The 21677-nt window shown below is 45.2% G+C and overlaps 1 protein-coding gene across 1 annotated transcript in view; it reads left to right on the forward strand.

Annotated features, from left to right (window-relative positions):
• Positions 1–6204: 6204 nt before the first annotated feature.
• The window catches only part of DDX6 (DEAD-box helicase 6), an 81603-nt gene continuing 66130 nt past the window's right edge, over positions 6205–21677 (forward strand). Inside the window, exon 1 of the mRNA XM_040325468.1 lies at positions 6205–6412. The gene's annotated coding sequence lies outside the window, so the exon portion shown is untranslated. The remainder of the gene's footprint in view (positions 6413–21677) is intronic.

Here is a 21677-nt window from a genome sequence, read left to right on the forward strand (position 1 = left end):
GCAGAATTCAAATGCGGCGGGTAGGGGGGCGTGTTTCATTTAAATGAAGCGCGTCCCCGCGCCGAACGAACTGCGCATGCGCCGTCCCTAAAATTTCCCACCGTGCATTGCGCTAAATGACGTCGCAAGGACGTCATTGGTTTTGACGTGAACGTAAATGGCGTCCAGCCCCATTCACGGACGACTTACGCAAACGACGTAAAATGTTCAAAATTATACGCGGGAACGACGGCCATACTTAACATTCAGTACGCCACCAGATAGCAGCTTTAACTATACGCCTGAAAAAGCCGAATGGAAACGACGTAACAAAATGCGACGGCCGCTCGTACGTGCGTGGATCGTCGGAAATAGCTAATTTGCTTACTCGACGCCGATTACGACGGGAACGCCACCTAGCGGACGCCGAAAAATTGCATCTAAGATCCGAAGGCGAACAAAGACGTACACCTGTTGGATCTAACCCAGATGCCGTCGTATCTTGTTTTGAGGATTCGCCGGCGTACTTTCTTTGTGGATCTGCCCCTTTGTGTTCATGTGTAATTAAAACAACCCTAGTATATTATTTTCTACATAAGTGATTATAGGTGTACAACGTGTGTGAGTCTAATTTCTGAGAATTGCTCAGTTTTCTATTATTGAATCAGCTCTTACTATTGAACAAGAAGGGTGAGCAATTGTAATAGTAGTGCGCATTGAAAAACGCCACTGAAAAGGTGTATACAAAGGTCTGTGTAGTGCTTATTGATCTTTCGGTAAAAATAGAACCCTGCTTCATGGCCACCAATTAAAAATGAATGTGGAGTAATGGATATACAAATTGAAGTAGATCCCTGTTCCAACATCTATTGATCCATCTACATTCATATTTGGCAAGTTTTAAAAGCTGTTCCACTTTTGTGGGAAAAAATATAGCAAATAAATAATATAATATAACGTATGCAATTGCGACTCAAGTTATTTTGGAATTGAATGTTATTAAAAATGACCTTTCCTTTTCAATCTACAGCTCTGTCATTTTCTGTAAAATGCAATGTGGCAACCCTTGAGGTGTTCTGTATACAGATGGGGCCAGATCCACAAAGAAGTTACGTTGGCGTATCTATTGATACGCCGCGTAACTTCTAGGATGCCCCGTCGTATCTTTGTTTTGTATCCACAAAACAAGATACGACTGAATGGGGGCTAGATCCGACTGACGTACGTCTTAGTACGCCGTCGGATCTTAGGTGCATATTTACGCTGGCCGCTAGGTGGCGCTTCCGTTGATTTCCGCGTAGAGTATGCAAATTAGCTAGATACGCCGATTCTCAGAACGTACGTCCGGCGGCGCATTTTTTTACGTAAGGCTTTTTTCGGCGTAACGTTACCCCTGGGTCTATGAGGCGTACGCAGTGTTAAGTATGGACGTCGGGCCAGCGTCGAATTTTCCATCGTGTACGTTGTTTGCGTAAAACGTTCGCGAATAGGGCTTTGCGTAAATTACGTTCACGTCGAAAGCATTGACTATTTGCGACGTGATTTCGAGCATGCGCACTGGGATACCCCCACGGACGACGTCATTTACACGGGGTCAAGTTGAATTAACATAAATCACGCCCACATCTTTGTCATTTGAATTCCGCGCCCTTACGCCGACACATTTACGCTACGCCGCCGTAACTTTAGACGCAAGTGCTTTGTGAATACAGCACTTGCTTCATAAAGTAGCGGCGGTGTAGCGTAACTACGATACGCTACGCCTGCTTAACATTACGCCAATCTACGTGGATCTGGCCCATGGTGTACAGAAAGCCCCCCCAGAAATGTTGATTCCTGCTTGTGTGATTGGCTCACTGATTTTACTAGAAATCTGCACTAAGATACAAGTCAGATTTTTGGCATCCCCTGCAACAAAAATTTCATTTTTGGTAAGATACTCTTCAAGGGAAATCGCATCTCAGGCCCCGTACACACGATAGAATCCATCCGCTAAAAAATCTCAGCGGATCGGTTTCAGCGGATAGATTCTATGGTGTGTACATTCCTGCGGATATTTATCCGCGGAAATTTCCCGATTCCAGCGGATAAAAATGTGTAGACATGTCTACAAATCTATCCGCTTGAATCGATCCCAACGGATTGATCCGCTGGTCTGTACAGACTCACCGAATCAATCCGTCCGAAGGGATCCCCCGCATGCGTCGTAATGATTCGACGCATGCGTGGAATTCCTTATATGACAGCGTCGCGATCGTCGCCGCGTCATCATCGCAGCGATGGCGCGACACGTCATCGCGAGGGGATTTTGGCGCGGATTTCGATTCTATGGTGAGTACACTCCATCGGATCCAAATCCGCTGAAATCCTCGAGAGGATTTATCCGCGGAAACGGTCCGCTGGACCGTATCCGCGGATAAATCCTCTCGTGTGTACTAGGCCTAAAGGGATGCAGACCTTTTCCCCTTTCCTCATTAGAACCCTGCTAATGCAGCAGCAGATTGATATTTATACAATCGCTGTCATTCACATTAATATTTCACGTGGACACAGACAAAAAGCAATTTTTTCAGAATAACAAAAGGTAGGAATCTGCAACAAACTTCATAAATTGTACTGATTAAGCATGAGGTCCACTTTAAAAACAGGTCCATGTAAAATGCTTATACAGTTGTCAATTACTGGCAAAGAAAATCAGTTAGGCCCCGTTCACGCGGGGCGGATCAGTAATAATCCGCCCTGTGAACCTACGCTTGCTCAGCAGGGATCGCTCCGTTGATCCCCGCTGAGCCGGCGGATGACAGGGCGGTTCCCGCACACTGTGCAGGGACCGCCCTGTCTTTTCTCCACTCTCCCCGATGGGGGGATCGGATGAACACGGACTGTCTGTCCGTATTCATCCGATCCGCCAGACGGATGGAAAATACGTTTTATCCTCCGTCACACTTTGGCGGATCGGAGCGGGTCGGATGTCAGCGGGCATGTCACCACTGACATCCGCGGAGTGCCCGTTCAGGTCCACCAAAAAAAATGGCAGGCGGACCTGAAAGAGCCCTTATTCTGTTGTTAAAGGAGAAGTACAGCCAAAGCTTGTTTGGCTGTACTTCTCCTGTGGATCACAGGAGTGCAGTTTGTTCTGCACTTCTGGGACCAGTTTTCAGTGCAAGTTTCACAAGCCTGAACCAACACCCGGCTCAGCCTCCCAGCGATCTGTTGAGAGGCTGAGCCAGCCACTCCCACCCCCTGAACAGCTCAGCTGTGGGCATTAATTTAAACCACTTTTATGCAGGTTAAGGACCTTGCCCCTTTTTGCGATTCGGCACTGCGTCGCTTTAACTGACAATTGCGCGGTAGTGCGACGTGGCTCCCAAACAAAATTGGCGTCCTTTTTTTCCCACAAATAGAGTTTTCTTTTGGTGGTATTTGATCACCTCTGCGGTTTTTATTTTTTGTGCCATAAACAAAATAAATAAAGCGACAATTTTGAAAAAAATTAAACATTTTTTACTTTTTGCTATAATAAATATCCCCCAAGAATATATAAAAAAAACGTTTTTTTTCCTCAGTTTAGGCCAATACGTATTTTTTTACCTATTTTTAGTAAAAAAAATCGCAATAAGCGTTTATCGATTGGTTTGCGCAAAATTTATAGCGTTTACAAAATAGGGGATAGTTTTATTGCATTTTTATTAATAATTTATTTTTTACTACTGATGGCGGCGATCAGCGATTTTTTTTTCGTGACTGCGACATTATGGCGGACACATCGGACAATTTTGACACATTTTTGGGACCATTGTCATTTTCACAGCAAAAAGTGCTATAAAAATGAACTGTTTACTGTGAAAATGACAATTGCAGTTTAGGAGTTAACCACTAGGGGGCACTGTAGGGGGTTAGGTGTGACCTCATATGTGTTTCTAACTGTAGGGGGCGGGGCTGGATGGGTGACGTCAGTGATCGTCTTTCCCTATATCAGGGAACAGACGATCACTGACACTGCCACAATGAAAAACGGGCAAGGTGTGTTTACACACACTGTAAACCCGCGGTGCAACACCAAGGCACAATATGACAAATATGGTGTCCATCCGCTGTTTGCATAGCATTCAATTGCAGCCGTCAAATGGTATCTCCCGTCCGAACAAAGAGCCTCCTACGATGTGCGCATGCGCTATGGTGAAGTCACGCCAGCTGATCGGGAAATCAGCTGGAGTGCCCTTTCCGTTCTGCGCATGTGCGGGCACTTTTGACGGTGGGCACAAATTGATAGAACACCGGCACTGTGCCTCAGAAAAGGAAAGTGGGGGTGGGAAATTTGAAGCCCAGCAGTCGCAGATACATCTGCATGAGGGGTGCTGACTGCCAAGGGGTGAATGAGCTCACCATCCACCCCTGTCTGTGACTGAAGTCTCCTCCCTCCCCCTTCTCTCTCTCCTGCCTCTGAGTGAGTACTCTAAAGTAAATCAGGGCTCCCAGAGCACCCCTTATGTCAGAGTTCCCCTTTACACCAGAGGCCGCAGTGTTCCCCCTTACATAAGAGTCCTCTTCGTACATCAGAGTACTCAGTGTTCATCCTTAAATCAGGGTTCCCAGATATAAAGGGGAACTCTGCGGATTCAGATGTAGAAGGGGGACGCTGTGAACTCTGATGTAAAGGGTAACTCTGTGGACTTTGATGTAAAGGTGTGGATTCAGATGTAAAAGGGGAACCTTGTGGATTCAGATGTAAAAGGGGAACCTTGTGGATTCAGATGTAAAAGGGGAACTCTGTAGACTTTGATGTAAAGGTGAACTCTGTGGATTCAGATGTAAAAGGGGAACTCTGTAGACTTTGATGTAAAGGTGAACTCTGTGGATTCAGATGTAAAAGGGGAACCTTGTGAACTCTGATGTAAAAGGGGAACTCTGCGGATTCAGATGTAAAGGGGGAACTCTGCAGATTCATATGTAAAGGGGGAACGCTGTGGACTCTGATGTAAAAGGGGAACTCTGTGGACTCTGATGTACAGGGGAACTCTACAGATTCAGATGCAAAAAGGGAACCTTGTGGATTTAGATGTAAAACGGGAACTCTTTGGACTCTGATGTAAAGGGGAACTCTTGTGATTAAAGTGGTTGTTAAACCACTTTAACCTGTATAGACCATCAGCACTGCCTCCTATTGTAGTATCCCCCTCTGTGTGTGATTTATACATTTAAATGCTGCAAATACCTAATTTCACTGCCGAGATTGCAATCACATGACTGGCCAGCTGTGTCCTTTTCTCCTCTGAGGGATACAGTGGGCGGGGCTGAGATTCCTTTACTGATGCCAGTCTGGAGGACAGGAGGAGAGTGCTGGCTGGTCATGTGATCGCAATCTTGGCTGTGAAATTTGGTATTTACAGCATTTATATTTATAAATCATTCACATAGGGAGACACTGTAATAGGAGGCAGTGCTGATAGTGTATACAGGTTCGTTTTATGAGAGCAGCAGGAGGGGGGAGGGGGAAGCTTACACACACACAGAGAGGGGGAGGAGGACACAGGAGCAGAGAGGAGAGCAGATATCAGGCTGCTGATGGGGGAGGCATGTAAAGTGACCACGGTGTCTGGTCTCAGCAGCCATGATACACCGTGGTCAGTTTACAGACGGTTGGGGAGAAACTGGCAGGATCAGACATGTTTTTTAGGTGTTACAGGGGCCAAATGACAGAGGACAAGCACTGTGTCATGTAACATGTTTTTTTTTTGGGGGGGGGGGGTTAACACACGCTTTAACTTTATATGATTAGAAATGCTATTTAATCACAAAGTAAATGTATAGTTTATACAGTAAAAAAAACTGCTGCGCTCAGCTAAAGTGTTTGTGTTTGATTTGGTGACAACCCTAGGATAATTGCATATCCTGGTCCTTCCAGCCACTAGAGGGCGCCGATTCTTGTCACATGAATCTGGTGGCTGCGTGTTATTCGTTGTGTGAAATAGGCCTCCTTCTATCCAGCTGTATAAAGACTGCAGCAGAGATCTGCCTTTATTATATCTAGAAGAGGCCAGCAACAGCGTTCTCCATGACGTCACACCTCTCCCCTCCCCGGGACTATCCCGTGTTGTAAACAAACACACAGCCCCTGCACACACAGCGGAAGTGTCTGAGGCCTCACATAGTCCGCGGAATGATCCGCCCCCTCTCAGTACGCGGAGTGATCCGCCCTCTTCTCATACACACACAGCCCCATTCCCCGGCGGAGGGATTCACACGCGCGGCGTAGGGAGGGTTTAAAGGAGGAAGGAAGCCATTTTGGACCTTCGACTAAGGAAAACGCGAGGCATGAAAATAGACATTACTGATACCGAATAGCGAGAATACGGAGCGAAACACGGCATTACAGACACAGAAGAAGAGAAGAATAAGACGACGTCGACGATTTGAAGTCCGAACCTTTAGGGTGCGTGTGGTGAGGGGGGGGGGGAGGGGGTGAGCTCGGCGGAGGGAGCTCTCCGGTCACGGTGGTGGCGGAGAAGAGGGGGAGGGTAGGCCTCAGCAGGGTATATCCGCAATGTATAGGGGGCCCCGGGTTCGTACATGGTGGAGGTTGTCTGTGTTTGCAATGTGACGTGTAGTGGGGTCACGGCAGCCATTGTGAGGCCTGCTACGTCACGGAGCAATGGAGGCCTCCCGGGGAGGACGGAGGCCTCACACTTCTATGTCGTCCTTAGTACTCTATGAAGAATATCATATCAGGGTCACCACGTGCTGTACAATCTGATTGTACGAAAAGACTTAGATCTGTACAATCTATAATATGGGGGGCCAGGCTATCTGTTCAAACAGGCCCTTCTACTGCATAGTTGGGAGAGATTGTACGACCAGATTGTAGTGTGTGTGTGGTAAAAACAATGTGCTCCAACACTATACAGCCTCCCCTCCCAGGCTCTGGAGCTGTCAGTACCCCAACATCTGCTCTGGGGATTTGACATGTACACCCGTCTGTGCTGCGATTCTAGGACGGATCAGATGGATTGTGATTGGTCAGCACAGATCGTCACCATGATCAATCCTGCACGAAATAGCTGTGTGTGTGTGCGCCATCTGCAGAGGTACAGACAGATCACCCCCCCCCCTGAGGTAAGTACAGCGAGGATAGTGGAAGGTGTACGCTTTTTACAAGTTTTATTTAATATTTTCTAAAAATACGAACGTACACTCCAATGCTCGGTTCACACTGGTGCGATATGAGAACGCTGCAAATCCATTGCGGCTTCCCGCATCGCACCTGGATCCCACATTGGTTCACTCTGCCAACTGCTGTGGTTGTCAATACAAAGCGGAGCTCCACCCAAAAAGGTATTTGCGCCCACTTCCGGGAATACGGTACTGCGGCACACGCCTCTACCCACAGCCCCCTGCGAAACGCGCTGTTCCCAGGAGAGAGCCGGGACCAGTGACGGTGCGCTGCTCGCGCATGCGTAGTAGGGAACTGGGCAGTGAAGTCGCAACGCTTCACTACCCGATTCCCTAACCGAGGCTGGCGGCGGGTGCAGCCGAGGGACAAGCGATTGCTCGACTGACGACATAGCGGGCGTTGGGACATTGAAGTGTCCATTTTTAAAAGTCAGCAGCTGCAGTATTTGTAGCTGCAGGCTTTAACCACCCAACCCCCGAGCCTGTTTTTCAGATTCGGCGTTTACAAGACTAAAACATTTTTTTTTGCTAGAAAATTACTTTAAACCCCCAAACATTATATATATATATATATATATATAAATTTTTTTTTCTAACCCCCCTAGAGAATAAAATGGCGGTCATTGCAATACTTTTTGTCGCACTGTATTTGCACAGCGGTCTTACAAGCACACTTTTTTTGGGAAAAAATTCACTTTTTTGAATAAAAAAAATAAGACAATAATTTTGGCCCAATTTTTTACATATTGTGAAAGATAATGTTACGCCGAGTAAAATGATACCCAACATGTCACGCTTAAAAATTGCGCCCGCTCGTGGCATGGCGTCAAACTTTTAGCCTTAAAAATCTCGATAGGCGACGTTTAAAAAATTCTATAGGTTGCATTTTTTGCGCTACACAGTAGCTCTAGGGCTAGAATTATTGCTCTCACTCTAACGATTGCGGCGATACCTCACTTGTGTGGTTTGAACACCGTTTTCATATGTGGGTGCTACTCGCTTTTCGCTTCTGCGCGCGAGCTCGTCAGGACGGGGCACTTAAAATTAAAAAAATAAACAATTTTTTTTTTTTATTTACACTAAAAAAATAAAAGTATCACTTTTATTCCTATTACAAGGAATGTAAACATCCCTTGTAATAGAAAAAAGCATGACAGGTCCTCTTAAATATGAGATCTGGGGTCAAAAAGACCTCAGATCTCATATTTAGGCTTAAATGCAAAAAAAAAATGGAAATGTTGTCATTTAAAAAAATGACAACAAAAAATGTCTCTTTAAGTGGCTGGGCGGGACTGACGTTTTGACGTCACTTCCGCCCAGCAATGCTATGGGGACGGGTGGGGGCCATCTTGCCCTCACTCGCATCCTTACACAGCAGGCCCCGATCGCCTCCGCCGCTACCGACGGCTCCGGTAAGCGGCGGGCCCTCTCCCGCCACCGATAACGGCAAATCCGCCGCGGAGATCGCCGTTATCGTTTACAGGACCGCTCACTGAAGAGAAGGATATCTCGGTTGTGGCAGCAGCTGCTGCCGTTACCGAGATATCCAACTTTAAAAAACCGACGTATATTTACAGTAGGAGGTCGTTAAGTGGTTAAAAAAAATAATAATCGGGGGACCTCCGCTTTAATGTCACCCCAGATCAGTTCACATATCGCAGTGCGAACTGTCAGTTCAGACATGAATCGGATCCCATGGGTCTGGACAGCCATGCGATCCAATTCTGGCGCATACCAGAAAAAGTCCGGCGTGACTTTGGACCAAATGTGATGCGACATCAGCTATAAAATATATATGGCTAAATTTGCATCACACAGACATTGCATTTGATATGTGGTGCAAATCGCATGTGTTATCGCACAGTGCAGCAGTGTGAACAGGGACTTTAAGTCATTGTAAGGCTTTGTGTTTTATTTTTTAAAACAAACATGTCATACTTGCCTCCACTGTGCAGCTCGTTTTGCACAGAGTGATCCGATCCTCCTCCTTTTGGGGGCGCTCGCGGCTCCTCCCTATCGGATAACTCCCTAGGAGAAGCGCTCTCCCGGGGGGTGGGGTTGCCTTGCCATTTACATCCATAGACACGAATGCTGGCCTTGGCCTGGTGCCCACGTCATTGGATTTGATTGACGGCAGCGGGAGCCAACAGCTGCACTGCTATCAATCTATCCAATCAAGAGACGGGAAAGCATGTCTCTGCCGAGGGAATTGCAGGGCTCAGTTAAGTAAAACGGGGGGGGGGGGGGGTGCTTGGGGGCCGGACACTGACAGAAGTTTTTTCACCTTGATGCATTAAGGTGAAGAAACACGAGGGTTTGAAACCCCTTTAAGCAGGACTTCACTTTCTCCAACATTGACTAGTTTTAATACCTTTAGTAAATATCATTTCTTCATTTACTTCCAAGTTTTCAGGCCTAGGCAAATGTCATACATCTCAGGAGTCTTCAGTAAGGGGACAAGGGGCATTCTCAGCCAAGCTCATCCTCCTGCTTGCATGCCTGAGCTAAGGGTATGTGGATTTCATGAAGTAAATGCCACATGAATCATCCGCCCTTACTCAAGATGGCCTCAGGCAGAAATACCGGAGTGTTTTTTCAAAGTGATTTCTCAAAAATAAAGCATGGAGACAGATGGATGGGGGAGTTTGCGTTGAAATGCTGCATTGAACTTCAACTCCCTGCTCAATCTGCAGGGGTATAGACAGCTTGGTCCCCTGCAGGTAAGTACAGGATAGTGGAGAATGTGTGGGGTTTACCATTTCATTTATATTTCTGAAAATATGAACCTACTCTTTAAAACGGAACTTCCCTCTCTATCAATATTGACCATTTTTCATCCCCATGCTGCTAGCATTAGTAATAAACATTGCATGTTGACCTGTTTTTTAACATTTCTTTAGTTGCTTTCTGGTTTATGGACAAGGCAAATGATATCTATCCTAGGTGTCTTCAGTAGGGGAGGAGGGGCATTAGCTAAGCTCACACTCTTCTGCCTGCATGCCTGAGATAAGGGTAGGCAGATTTCAGGAAGTAAATGCTACATGAATCTGCCCTTGATGGCCACGGCCAAAAATGCTAAGGGGTATTTTTCAAAGTGATTTCTCAAAACCTAATGCATGAAGACATCAATGGATGTTGGGAGTTTGCTTTGAATATTCAAAAATGATGAAAAACCTTTTGTTTGCTGCTTCAATGAAGTGTAGTTCTGCTTTAACGTTTTGGCAAACTTTGGAAGAAAGTTTCCACCTGCAAGCCAATATCCTAATGTGCTAGTATCTACTGCACATACTAGCACATTATGAAAGCATTACTTGAAAATGTCACCTTGGCAGAGACTTGCCGCTTCATTCACCTGGTGTTCCTTCTGGGTTTGGGGACTCCGAGCATCTGATTGGTCAGGCCGTGGCTTCGTCAGTTAAGTAGAAATCTTTCCCTGTGCACGAGGGGATGGGGCGCTTTAAAAACCTTTATTACATTTTTTACACAATCCCTATAACTTTTTTATTGTCACAAGAAATGTAAACCTCCCTTGTGATAAAAAAAAAAAAAATCCCTTGCGATAAAGCATGACGGGTCTAAAAAACAGATTCCTTTTTTTTTTTAGATCTGATGCTTTAAAAGGTTTGCATTTGCCCCAAATCAGAAGTGCCATTGCTCCCGGCCTCCTAGATCAGAGGTGAGGCGAGACTATCTGGTCTCCCGGCACCACTGTGGCCAGCTGTGTGAAGTGCTGGATGGTTTCCCGGGCTCACCGGCGAGAACGATAAGCCCAAAAAACACCAGTGGGGGTATGACCCCCTCTTACTTCTAAAAGGTATCCAGTAGCTAATCTGCTTTTAATGAAGAGAATTGCCAGCTGGAAATATTAATACCCGGGTTATGGCTGACAACTGCAGCCCTAGTAAACTGTTTCAATTTGTAACATAAATGTAAGGGGCTCTTGAAGTCGTAAAGGTACAAGGTTTTTTATGCATGAAGGGGGGGAAAAAACCTTCATAAATAAAAACGCCCCCCCGGGGTCTGATGCCAGCGGCTCACACTCCTGATTGACATTGGCTTCCGCTGCTTCCAAAAGGCAATTACAGCCAATGAACCAATCAGGAGATGTAGGGGTAGAGGACTAGCTGCGGCTCCATGTGAATGGACACCTAGCAGCAGGTTGAGAGCGCGCCTGCTTGGGTGCCCCCACTGTGCTGTGGTGGCACCTGGCAGGAGGGGAAGCCAGGAGTGCTGGCGTGGGGCCTGAGTATCCGCACAACTCTGTGCAAAAAACACTGTTTAAGGTTGGGGTTTTTTTTTTTTTTAAGTTTAACCACTTAAGGACCACCCCATGTACATATACGTCCACAATATGGCACGTACAGGCACATGGGCGTATAGGTACGTCCTCGCCTATTAGCGGGTGGGGGGTCCGATCGGGACCCCCCCCGCTACATGCGGAGGTCGGGTCCGCTCGGGGAGCGATCCGGGACCACGGCGCGGCTATTTGTTTATAGCCGCTCCGTCGCGATCGCTCCCCGGAGCTGAAGAACGGGGAGAGCCGTGTGTAAACACGGCTTCCCCGTCCTTCACTATGGCGGCGCATCGATCGCGTCATTCCCTTTATAGGGAAGACACGATCGATGACGTCATTCCTACAGCCACACCCCCAAACAGTTGTAAACACATACTAGGTGCACCCTAACTCCTACAGCGCCACCTGTGGTTAACTCCCAAACTGCAACTGTCATTTTCACAATAAACAATGCAATTTAAATGCATTTTTTGCTGTGAAAATGACAATGGTCCCAAAAATGTGTCAAAATTGTCTGAAGTGTCCGCCATAATGTCGCAGTCACGAAAAAAATTGCTGATCGCCGCCATTAGTAGTAAAAAAAAAATAAAAAATAAAAATGCAATAAAACTATCCCCTATTTTGTAAACACTATAAATTTTGCGCAAACCAATCGATAAACGCTTATTGCGATTTTTTTTTACTAAAAATAGGTAGAAGAATACGTATCGGCCTAAACTGAGGAAAAAAAATGTTTTTATATATGTTTTTGGGGGATATTTATTACAGCAAAAAGTAAAAAATATTGCTTTTTTTTCAAAATTGTCGCTCTATTTTTGTTTATAGCGCAAAAACTAAAAACCGCAGATGTGATCAAATACCACCAAAAGAAAGCTCTATTTGTGGGGAAAAAAGGACGCCAATTTTGTTTGGGAGCCACGTCGCACGACCGCGCAATTGTCTGTTAAAGCGACGCAGTCCCGAACTGTAAAAACACCTTGGGTCTTTAGGCTGCATATTGGTCCGGGGCTTAAGTGGTTAAAGGGTCACTGTACAGTCTCAGACGGCTTCGTGGTGAGCGTACACTCCAATATATTAGCAGTCTCTCTTCCAATAGGAATAATTGATCTGTAGTTTACAACCCCTTCAATCGATGGGCTACATGAAGTACATTTACGTAGAGGGAGGAGTGTGATGTCACGACTTGTCATCAGAACATTTTGCAAACAAGTAAATGATCTCTGAACGATGCCTGTTTACCGACCAACCTGTGTTTACAATGCAGCTGGGAAGCCACTCGGTGCAGGATGTGGAAGATAATGAAGGTCACTGTAATAGTGGGATCTACAGTGACTTTCAGGTTCTGGAGGGATCCCACAGGTATGGCATAAAACGGGGCTCGACAAATCCCGGTCGCCAGGTTGCCATGGCGACTAGAAATGGCATCCTAGCGACTTGGCTTTGAAGGTGGGCAAAAGAAAAAAAAAATATTTTTTGAGAGCTGGCGCCATCTGGTGGTAAGCCGTTGGTATTGCAAGTTATTACCATCAGATGTGTGAGCTGGCACCATCTGGTGGTGGCCGTTGGTATTACAAGTTAAGCATTACAAGTTAAACAGCAATTCTAATGTAATTTTTCATAATTTTTCACTGCCATCTTCTTCCCTCTAATTAGAACCCCCAAACATTATATATATTTTTTATCCTAACACTCTAGAGAATAAAATGGCGATCGTTGCAATACTTTCTGTCACGCAGTATTTGCGCAGCGGTCTTACAAGCGCACTTTTTGGGGAAAAAATTACTTTTTTTTAATTAAAAAATAAGACAACAGTAAAGTTATCCCCATTTTTTTTTAGTATTATGAAAGATAATGTTGCGCCGAGTAAATTGATACCCAACATGTCACGCTTCAAAATTGCGTCCGCTCGTGGAATATCGACAAACTTTTACCCTTTAAAATCTTCATAGGCGACGTTTAAAAAAAATCTACAAGTCACAGAGGAGGTCTAGGGCTAGAATTATTACTCGCTCTACCAATCGCGGCGATACCTCACATGTGTGGTTTGAACACTGTTTACATATGCAGGCGCTGCTCACGTATGTGTTCGCTTCTGCGCGCGAGCTCGTCGGGACGGGGTGCGTTTTCTGGCTCCTAACTTTTTTAGCTGGCTCCTAGATTCCAAGCAAATTTGTCAAACCCTGGCATAAAATCCATATGAAGAAACGGCTGCAGACGAATGCCATAATGTGGTGGTGTGAACCACTTTTTATCTCATGACACTTCCCTTTAAAAAACAGCCCTTTCCCTCCACTTGCACAATGTTAACCACTGCAGGGGCTTCCAATGATTTCATTCTGTAGATGTGTGGCTTGAGTATTCCCTATTCATACCAAGGTTTAGCTGAGGTTCACACATGTGATGCGTAAAATGCAATAATCCCTGCACATTTCCTGCAGCGCATTCAAATCACACTGTTTGCAATCTGCTGTTGGTGTCAATACAAGTCATCACCCCACAGGATTGCAAACGCAGTGAGGTTTGCCTGCGTTGTCTCACATGGTACAAAGTGACCATGCACTGTGGCTCTAAAAAAGGTGTCTGTTTTTTAGTGCAATGTGGTGTAATTTGTACCCACTTAAAATGAATGGGCTCAAATCGCACCACACTGAATTGCTTGTAAATGGCAAAGGAATGTGATGCGATTCGCATTCAATTTAGAGTGTAAACTGGGGCTCAGGAAGATTTTTGTTCGCTGTAGTTTTATTTAATTGGTCGGGCTTTCTAAAGTAACTTTCTGCTGTTCTTCACAATGCTTTATTAATGTGTAAATGATTGCTGATTGTGACACACTGCAACTCCCTCCTCATTGGCTTACCTCTACATGGTCAATCCCCCCTTCAATCCATCATGAATGCTGCTGCCAGACTTGTCCACCTTACCAGTCGCTCCGTCTGCTACGCCTCTGTCAATCCCACCACTGGCTTCTGCTCACCCAACAAATTACATTCAAAATACGAACTACTTGCAAAGCAATCTTCAACTGCCCCTAGCTATACATCACTGACCTGGTCTCAAAATGCTAACCTAATCATTCTCAAGACCTTCTGCTCTCTAGCCCCATCACCTTCTCCTATGCTCACCTCTGGGACTTTTCTAGAGCCTCTCCAATCATAGGGAACTCCTTACCCCATCTGTCCGATTATCTCCTACTCCTATTGGCTTTTAGATTATCCCTGAAAACCCTCCTTCAGAGAAGCCTAGCCTACCCACACCTAACAACTGTATTTTCATTTTCTCAATCTGATTATCCCCCACAGCTGTTACCTTTTGTTCCACTTGACCATCCCTTCTACACTGTAAGCTCCAACGAGCAGGGCCCTAAGATTCCTCCTGTATAGAATTGTATTGTAACTGTACGGTTTGCCTCAATATTAAGCGCTGCGCAAACTGTGGCGATATATAAACCCTGTATAAGGTCTGTTTGTTAGGCCTTAGTGCTGTAAATAGTATGCCATGGTTTGCTGGGTGCAAAACCGATTTAATGCAAAGTTCCACCCGCAAATTATAATTTTTTGGATAGATCTGTTACTATTATGTTTTGGCATTGGTATGTGTGGTAAATGGCACAGCTTTAGTTTTAAAAATATAAATGTACCTTGTATGCCTTAGGCCCCTTTCACACTGGGGCAGTATGTGCGGTGGCGGTATAGCAGTGCTTTACTGTCGGAATAGCGGCGTATTTGCCCGTAATACCTCTGCACAGGCGCATTGCTGGCTGTATTACCGTGGTGTCCCATTGTTTTCACCGCTCACTGGTATTACCGCGGTGTCCTATTCTCACCGCTCCAAAGATGCTGCTTGCAGGAGATTTTTTCTTTCTCCCGCCAGCGCATCGCCTCGGTGTGAAAGCCCCCGGGGTTTCACATTGAGAATGCTGGGGCAGGAGTATTTCGGGGTGTTATTTATGTGCTATTTTTAGGGCTAAAACGCCTGAAATACTCCTCTGTGTGAAAGGGGTGTTATGCTCAGGTGGGCAGGTGAAGCCCACAAGCATAAACATTCGGGGTTTGGTGCTGCTGAATAACCAGCATGCACTGCCCCATCTCGCGCATGCACAGTAAAGTCATTTAGCCGTGATTCTAGCCCGCAGTGCTTTCCCACTGACTGGGAAATCGCACATCTCCCAGGAGCATTAGCGGGCACAGGGGGAAATGACGTCAGGTGCCGTGGAGAGGTAGGGGGCAGGTTACAAGGGACCCCAAAGCAACCACCCAAAACAAGTATGTTTTATGTAAAGTAAATTGTGTGGGTGGAACTCCTCTTTAACATCTGCTGAGATCTCAGTATGAATGTAGGGGAAACCTTGGTCACGCGGTTAACAAGCATTTTGAGACTAGCAACTTTTTTTTTTAAATCCTGACTCGAGTTGTCGCAATACAAGCAGAATTTAAGCTAATGGAGTATGCAGTACCGCATTTGGCCAGAGATGCAGGGGCGCCGGTGACACTTGGATGGCATTCGGAAATACTCTGAATTACTTGGAAATACTTTGTTCCCAAGTGTTTTTGAGCCTTTCTGAGATCAGCTGAGCTGTCCCCGAGTATTTCTGAGGCTCTCCGGAGCCAGCCCCCCCACCTCTGGCCACATGCGGTATTGCATGCCATAGAAGTCGATACGGAGCGAATTATCTTCATTTACATTGACTTCTATGGGGAAACTCTTTGATATGCGAGTGCTCTGGATTACAAGCATTCTTCTGGGACGGATTATGCTCGTACTCACACAGTATGAAGTTGGCCATAGGCTTGAGTCTTGGCTCTATTTACTATACAGACAGCTCAGCTTCATCTCCGGAAAACAGGTAATCTGCAAGGAAACGTAATCGATTCCTCACTGATCAGTTGCTGGACATGTTTTACAATGGTCTCAATTCTCTGGGCTTTACCACAGGCATAAGGATCTTTAAGCCATGTGCCTGTAATTTTTCTTTTACTTATTGGAATCCACTGGATAGAACTGTTCCTTTAAAAATAAGTATTGTTCGTCTGGTGTGTTGGCTTTGAACTGAACCTGGGAAAAAAGAAATGCTGTATTGGAACGTGGCACATATTTTGAGTTGTTATTGCAGTATTTAGCTAGATCCAAACCAGACCACTAAAATCTGATTCAATGTGCCTTTCAACTTGTATCAAGTATTTTATGTATCTCTTGCACCCAGGCAGTGCTGCCTCACTGAAGCTTAGAGACTCGCATTGCTCCTTTGTTACTCTGTTCAGCCAAACACCAGGGTGGGAGAAAAGGAAGTATATGTATTTACATACACGGAAGCCAATGGAACATTTTTTCCTTGGCGCCACATGGGCAAAGAAAAGGCTAAGCAAATGCAAACCCTTAAGAGCTCTCACAGGCATTCAAAATAGGTGGTTTGGTCACGTTTTTACCACTTCCTGACTGCCGATGAATGGATGAAGGTGTTGACACTGCAGTGTTGGCATGGTCTCATGTTGCATTGAGGAAAAATGATTACTTATGGCATTTACTGTGCCTCTTAAGGTGTGGTTGCAATATGTCAAGTGATGTCCCATGTTAGTTCTGTACAAATTTAAAGAAAAATCTCACAAGGCATTTGCCTGTGTAATGCATGCAAAACGCTCAATGCTATAGGTGCAGTAATTCGCTTTAAAGTGGTTGTAAACCCTTTACAACCACTTTAAACTACAGGCAAGCCTATAATTGGGTTACCTGTAGCTGCACTATCTCTCCTAAACCTTCACAGATTAGGAGATATCCCTGTATTTGCATGTGCTGAAGTCATGCAGCACATGCGCATTTAAACCAATTGTAGCAACGAAACGTACGTGTCGTTGCTTCAGTTGTACTGTGCTGTTCCTGGAGCCATGATACTGGAAGTAACCTCGGATAGATGTCGCAGGCCAGAGGGGGGTAGACTAGGACGGCTGCGGGGCTTCGTTCTCGGGTAAGTAATTCATAATGAGCTGGTATGCTATGCATACTAGCTCATTATGCCTTTATCTTGCAGGGTGTTCTTCTTTTTTTTTTTTTTTAAGGCTGCTGTAGAATTTAATGCCTGTGTGAATGAGCCCTTCCTGTATGTGTTAGGCCGAGTTTATGCTAGCTTTTAAAGTGGTTGTAAACCCACAAAAAAAGACAAAGGCGTAATGAGCTAGTATGCATAGCTCATTATGAAATACTCACCTTGGATCAAAACCCCCGTAACAGTCCCCGTACACCACTCTTGCTGGAGACATCACTCTTGGAGTCACTTCTGGGTATGGCGGGTTTGGTGCTGTGATTGGCCGGAGCAGCGATTATGTCACTGCGGAGCCACCGGTAATGGCACACTAACTGAAGCAACGTGCCATTGCTTCAATGTGCATGTGCTGATATCGGCACATGCAGATACAGGGGATATTTCCTAAACCATGCAGGCTTAGGCGATTTATGGGGTAGCTACAGGTAAGCCTTATTATAGGCTTACCTATAGTAAAAAGTGGATTGTAAGGGATTACAACCACTTTAATAGCGGGCATTTCATTAGTGTTTTTGAATCGCCACAAATGCCAAAATGGTGTCCTTTGCAGCACCCATTGTTCACATTGTGTTGGCATCACGTTGCATCAAAATTGACCCAATGTGTCTCTTGCCATGCTTTGCTGCTTCTGAAACACACTACAAACATCTCAAACGAGCCTTTGGAATTTACTGTTCATTTGAGATGCTTTAGGGAAAGTGTTACTAGCCAAGATAGATACTATAGGGAAAACAAACACAGGGTGGCATGTGTTAATGCGATCCTAACACACCAAAAGCATGCGGCATAACGCATTACGTGCGTTTAATACTTGCTCAAATGTCTTTGCATATCTATACAAGCCCTTAGTTTGCCAAAGTATTGTCTTTTTAGTATGCTTGTCATGTGTTCATTCTTTGTTACATCTTAGTGCTGCTAATCTCTGCAGCCAAATGAAGCAGTTTAGACAAACCATTTATCACTGATGGGTGCCTACAATGATCAGCTTTTTATTCTCTACAACCTTTATCCCTAAAGAGGAAAGTAACTGCAGTGTGAGCTAGGGTAGGCTTTAAAGGGGTTTTGAAACCTTCTGTAGTGGCCCAATTCCCCCCCCCTCCCCGTTTTACTTGGCTGAACTCTGTTGTCATCTGCCCGGGAACGAGCACACCATCTCTAGCTGGTGTCCTGATTGGTTAGATTGATAGCAGCACAGCCATTGGCTCCCGCTGCTTGGCAATCAAATCCAATGATACAATGCCGGGCGGTGGGGCAGAGTTCTGTGTGAATGAACAAATGCGTCCACTAAGGAGAGCGCTTCTCAAACGTTGACACTATGCGGGGAGGAGCCACCAGCAAAAAATGAATGCAGCCACTTTTTTAGTAAGCTTAACCCCCCTGGCGGTATTCCCGAGTCTGGCTCGGGGTGAGATTTTTATACCAAAATCGGTATCTCCGAGTCAGACCCGGGCTCGCCTCGCTGCAGCCAGAGACAAAGCTACTTACCTTGTCCCTGGATCCAGCGATGCCGCCGCGCTGTGTGAGCGAGCGGGACCTCGCTCGATTCAGTGTCCTCCTGTGCCGCCGATCTCCGTTCCCTGCGACGTTACGACGCACGGGGGCGGAGAACGGCGCCAAATTCAAAAAGGTAAACAAACACATTACATACAGTAATCTTATAGATTACAGTACTGTGTGTAAAAAAAATACACCCCCCCCCTTGTCCCTAGTGGTCTGCCCAGTGCCCTACATGTACTTTTATATAATAAAAACTGTTCTTTCTGACTGCAAACTGTAGATTGTCCAAAAGTGTCCCTTTATGTCAAAAATGGTTTTAGAGCAGCTAGAAAACAGCGATAATAAATTATAATCACTTGCAGAATTGTGCATAGCGATTTGTGGGGAAATTCGTCCTAAACAAATTTAAGTGAGTTATTCCTAAGAATTACAGGCCTACAGTATAAAACGCCAAATTTCCTTGCAAATAATGGTACCACTTTCAGCACCTTTTTTCTGAAATAACCTCCCTGGCAGTATGATGTACATGGGACGTTTTGAAACCTCTCCTGAACGATTTAACTTGACAGATGGTAACCAAAAAATGTCAGTTTTGCCCCATTTACATGCCACGTTTGCATGTAGGAGCTTTATTTTGAGTTTATTTTTAAAGAGTAAAAAATGTATCCATTTAAAAAGCCTGTAAACGAAACGTGGCTAAGCTGTATTTGGCATTTCAAATACCTCTGAACAGCTGTCCTAAACGCTTTTATTTTTTCTTTCCAAAAAATAGTTCTATATGCAGCTGCCTAGAAACCACTATAAATGACCCCTGTGTACATGTTACTGATAAGGTAACATTGAGAGCTCAGGGGCAGCTGAAAAAATCCTAAATGTCTGTTTACCAGCAGCAGTGTACATGAAGCTTATGCTGTAATGTTGCTTTAAACCATTTCACGCCAGCACCTTCCAGCCCTTTAAGAGATTTGACGCTGGGGCTTAAGAGCACGTGACCGCAAGCGGTGAAGCTTTTGGTTAGGAGCAGGTAACTGTCGGAAGCGTGATCAAGGCACATCGGTTTGGACTGCAATTCACGCAAATATGCGATTCCCTCGGCACCAAGCGGTTAAAAGGACATTAAACCTGGAGTTCAGTTTTAAAGGGCTTGTGTTTTTTACCTTAATATATCCTATGCATTAAGGTGAAAAAACCTGGCAGTCACCTGCCTTCCGTTTTACTTACCTGAGCCCCTTCATCTCCTCTACACATCCCCAACGTCCTCTCCATGGAGTCCCAGCTTTGATTGGATATATTCATAGCAGCGCAGCTATTGGCTCCCACTGCAGTCATTCAAATCCATTGACGTGGGGGGCGGGGCAGAGTCTATGGATAATGAATGACTTGGGAGCGTGCCCGCAAGGTAACCCTGTCGGGAGAGCGCTTCTCCTAGGGGGTTATCTAATGCGGGGAGGAGTCGCGAGAACCCCCATGTGACCCCAGAAGATGTTCGGGGCCACTCTGTGCAAAACGAACTGCACAGTGGAGGGAAGTATGACATGTGTAAAAAAAAATAAACTTTATCACTTTAATCCTTTTGCTGCCAGAGCCTATTTTGTGTATTTTGAACACTTTAAAAAAAAAAAAATAAGTTTTAGCCCTGAAGATTGCATGAAGCTACCAAAACACTCTAGAGCAGGGATGTGCAATTGGCAGACCTCCAGCTGTTGCAAAACTACAAGTCCCATCATGCCTCTGGGTGTCATGCTTGTGGCTGTCAGTCTTGCTATGCCTCATGGGACTTGTAGTTCTGCAACAGCTGGAGGTCTGCTAATTGCATATCCCTGCACTAGAGAATAAAATAGAAGTAGTTTAAATTTTGTCGCACAATATTGGCGCAAAGGTCTTGAAGACAAAATTGCAATAAAAAAATGCACTAACATTTTTGGATACAAAATGCAATAAATTACCTATTTTTTGGGGTAAGCATTGAAAAATTAGGCTGTGCTCAACATGTCAAACCTTAAAATTGTGTGAGCCCATGAAAAGGTGACAAATGGTACCCTAAATTTTCCTTAGACGATTTAAAAGCCCCTAATGGTCTTCAGTTCAGTATTATGCGGGAGCTTTGGAGCTAAAATTATTGCTCACTCCAGTGTGCACAGCGATAACATGTGTTTAACAGTTTATGTTCAGGTTTGTGCATTAAGGGAAAAAGTCCCCTATGTGCTTTTTTTTGTGACAGGTTCTCTTTAAGGCCCCATGCACACGAGAAGCAAATGCAAACCCATGTAAACAAGTTTTCAAAGGTAAAAACCGGCGTTTAAAATGCCCGTTCTTGCTGCGAATTTTGCGGCGTTTTACCGCGTTTGCGGCTATCAGCGTTCATAACAAAGACATTGTAGACCCCCCCAAAGCTTTGAAACGCAAAAACGTTTGCGTCTGAACCCAAAATTTTGCGTCTGAAAAAACGAGCCTAAACCCAACTGCTTTAAAACGCAAAAAAATGTGAATGTGTGCATGGACACATAGGATAAAATTAAATGTGTTCAGGGGCAGTTGAAAAAATGCCCAAATGCCTCTGAACTCGAGTTTACCAGCGTCTCGTGTGCATGGGGCCTAAAGGCGCTGGGGGTCTAAGACACCTTTTCACACAGGAGTTTTTCATGCGCTTTGGCATAAAGAGAATAAAAATGCTTCCCTTTAAAATCAATAAATGCTTTTGCA

The sequence above is a fragment of the Rana temporaria genome, chromosome 10 (genome assembly GCF_905171775.1).
Source record: "Rana temporaria chromosome 10, aRanTem1.1, whole genome shotgun sequence".
Classification (NCBI taxonomy): domain Eukaryota; kingdom Metazoa; phylum Chordata; class Amphibia; order Anura; family Ranidae; genus Rana; species Rana temporaria.